This window comes from Triticum aestivum, chromosome 3B (assembly GCF_018294505.1).
Source record: "Triticum aestivum cultivar Chinese Spring chromosome 3B, IWGSC CS RefSeq v2.1, whole genome shotgun sequence".
NCBI lineage: Eukaryota > Viridiplantae > Streptophyta > Magnoliopsida > Poales > Poaceae > Triticum > Triticum aestivum.
In genome coordinates this window covers 107,286,721-107,290,508 of record NC_057801.1, presented here as the reverse complement: position 1 = coordinate 107,290,508, position 3,788 = coordinate 107,286,721, and positions in this window count along the sequence as shown.

Genomic DNA, 3,788 nt, shown 5'->3' with positions numbered 1-3,788 from the left:
GAGCACAAGTCGACTGCAATTTGTGCTTCACTCCTACCTGCAAAAGAGCATTTCAGATGCTAACATATATTCCAACCCAAAGGAGATAGTTGTCCAAAAGAAGCAAACGTATTTCAACGGCAAATCAAGTTCGGATAACATCCTACGGACCCAGAAGTGCTCAGGCATCAAGCCTGTTAAAGTTTGGCGGTTACAAAAATCACTCGGCATTCCGAGGCAAATTCAAATCATCAAGCATAATAGTTTTTTACCCCTCCTGTGGAGGGCTAGAAGGCGCAACGAACTCGTCCAGGTCGATCCCATCTCCAATCCGAGTGGCGGCCGCGATGAAGGTCTCCAAGAAAGAACGGAAGTCATGCTTCCTAGTATTGGCCACCTTGAGAGACACCAGCTTGTCCTCTCTCGCTTCTTTGCAGTGGACGCGGACTAAGGACGGTGCGACGTCAGCACCGCACCGGGCAGAAGACTTCTTCCACTCTTGCACTCGACTCGGAATCTCGTTCAGTCGAGTCATCAGCGACTCACGGTCATTCTGAAGCATTTCTTCTGGCCAGAGCGATATGTCAATGCGTGATCTAGCGGCCTTCAGTCTTGCAAGGTAATCGACCACTGCAGCAATGCGGGACTCGAGGTGGAGCACGTTCATAGCAGTTTCATCCTTCACTGGAGAGTTGATGGGGTCCAAGCCAGTCTCCACTCGACTAGTCTCCTCTTCAAAGTTTTGGCAGAATTTTGTGGACATGATTCAAGAGCGGCTTCGAGCTTGAGGAACAGCTTCTTGGCGAGTCCTCACAGATAAAGAAAGTCAGTAACTACCAATCGGAGATAAGAGGTTACCTTCGAGCATGAGGAACAACTTCTTGGCGAGTCCTCCCAGATAAAGCTCCAAGTCATTTTTCTTTCCTGCCAGTTCACCAGCTTTGTCATCTAGGACCATATTGGCATTCCTCAGTCGAGTGACTTCTTGGTTGGCCACGTCAAGAGCGGCTTTCAGTCGAGTGTTATCTTCTTCGAGTTTGTTGACGGAAGCCAACTTCTCTTCCGCAAGCCTGGTCTTGTCTGCAGCCCTTTTCTGCGCCTCGGCAAGGTCGAGGTCCTTCTTCTTCAGAGCATCCTTCATTTTTTCTGCGAAAATCACAGTAAGATCATATTCGGAGACAGGCAAGAAGCGAGGACAGTCGTCAAGATTCTCACCAAACATACCTTTTGCCTCCTCCTTCGCCTTCGTGAAGTTCTCTTGAACAAGCTTTTGATCAAGCTCAAGCTGGATATACTTGTTCTCCAGCTCGGTGTAACGAGAAACAAGGTCACAAGATTTCTGCGAAAGTTCAACCGACAGACATCAATGACAGATCACTTCCGAGTGACTAAAAGGAAAAGTCGTACTATTTCTAAGACTACAGGTGAATCTAAAACATTCAACCGTAGTCTCGGGGACTACACCCAGTGGGTGCACTCAGCGTGCCCCCACTAGTTCTATCAGCCAGACTCAGAGTCGATCAGTCGACCGGAAGCAGTTGACTGTCAGCAGTAATAACAATAAATATATATATATATATATATATATATATATATATATATATATATATATATTCAGACCATAGCCGATTGCCAGCAATCGACCACGGTCTCGGGGACTACACCCAGTGGGTGCACTCAGCGTGCCCCCACTAGTTTCATTGATTCCACTCGACCATGGTCGAGTGGAACAAGCAAAGTGAGAAATCTCAAGATACAAAAACTATAGTCGACTGCCAGCAGTCCACTGTAGAATCGACACACCCAGTGGGTGTATGACAAAAATCAAGATTTCCAGTCGGTGTTCAATTACCTGGACATTGCTCTAGAGAGCTGAGCTCGCATCATAAGCTGCTTGGCTAGCTGTTCGGATCGCCTTCACCTGCTCCATCATAATTCCGGCCTGGTGTATAGCTTCCTTGGCAGCGCTTGCTTGGTCCTCCGGGACGTGGTAGGTGGAGAAGAGGGAAGGCGGGTCAGCAGTCGACGACGAGGGGCGGGCAACCGTCAACGGCTCCGCAAAGGACACGGTAGCCCGAGCAACGTTGCTCCCGTCGGGAATCTATGGTCCAGGTGCTGACGTAACCTGCGCAGCCTTGCCAACAGTTGCCTTTCTGCTCCTCCTCTGCCTCAGCGGCGCTTCATCGTCATCATCAGGAAGATTGATGACAACGTTAGGTGGAGCTGCAGAAGAAGTTCAAAATCAAAAATGAAGATTCAATCGACCAAAAGTGAAACCGCACAGATCATACCAGGTTGAGAAGTCACATCATCTTCCATTTCTTGATCCTCATGCCTAGCTGAAGTCTCAGAAGTAGCAGCACTGCGATTTGCAAAATATCAGTCGGTCAGCAATTGAGTCGACCGGGAGTGGAAAACATGAGTTATGATCATTACCCAGAGACAGTCGGAATCTCCATCCACATCTTTGGTAGGGCCTTCGCCGGTTTTGACGGGGCCGCTCGGGGCTGCTTCGACGCCTTTTCAGTTGGTGCCGGTGAAGTTGTCCGAGGACGTTTAGTCGACTGCCCAGCAGGCGCGACTCCCTTGCCACGATCAGCCGCAGGGTCGTGGGTGAGTTTGGACCTCCTTTCGGAACGAGGAGGCGCAACTTCCTCCTCCTCTTCCTCCTCGTCAGAACCTGCATCTTCCTCACCTCCCACTCCTCTTGGCTTTCGCCTCCGCTTCCTTCCTCCTCTTCAGCCTGCGCCTTCGCCCCGTTGGGCATCGAGTACAGCTCAATGGTCTCCTGAAAGACAGCAAGCAAGACAAAGGTCAATTGACCGATTTACGACGAAACAGAATGGACGGAACAATCGGAGGAAAATAGTCGCACCTTGTCCACCTCATAAGATTGGTCGAGTGGAACGATCCTCCTAGCTCCCCGAGGGTTGTCCTTGTTCCCAGTGATGGCAGTCACACACCTCTCCAATGTAGCATCGTCGACGTCCTCTGGGTGGACCCGGCTGGTGTCTTCAGTACCAGAATACAGCTACATCGGGTGGCCCCGGTACTGGAGTGGTTGGATGCGCCGCCGAAGGAAAACCTCCAAAAGGTCCATGCCGGTCACGCCGTCACGAATCAACTGAACTACCCGCTCCATCAACATTTTCACCTGAGCCTTCTCCTCCGGAACTACTTTCAGAGAGGAGGGCTTGTTCACTCGACTCATGGAGAAGGGAGGGAGCCCGATCGACTGCCCTGGCATTGACAGGTCTTGACAGTAGAACCTGGTCGACTGCCACCCTCTGACCGACTCGGGAAGGGTCATGGCAGGGAAAGCGCTCTTACTCCTCATCTGGACCCCGAGACCCCCACACATCTGGATCACCTAAGTTCTCTCGTCATTGGGGCTGGCCTTTTTCACCGTTTGGGAACGACAAGTGAATATATGCTTGAAGAGGCCCCAGTGCGGCCGACAACCCAAGAAATTCTCACACAGAGATACAAAGGCGGAGAGATAGGCGATAGAATTTGGAGTGAAATGGTGAAGCTGAGCTCCAAAGAAATTCAGAAATCCACGGAAGAAAAGATGCGGCGGCAAAGAAAACCCTCGATCTACATGAGTCGCCAAGAGGACGCACTCACCCTCCTGAGGTTGCGGTTAACACTCCGTCCCCAGAAGCCTCGCTGCTCCATGCTCGATCAGCCCCTCATTGGCTAAGTCATCGAGGTCCTTCTGGGTGATGGTCGAGCGGATCCAGTCTCCTTGGATCCAACCTTGCGGCAGACGAGACTGCGACGAGGATCCATCCCGACTGGGCACTCTC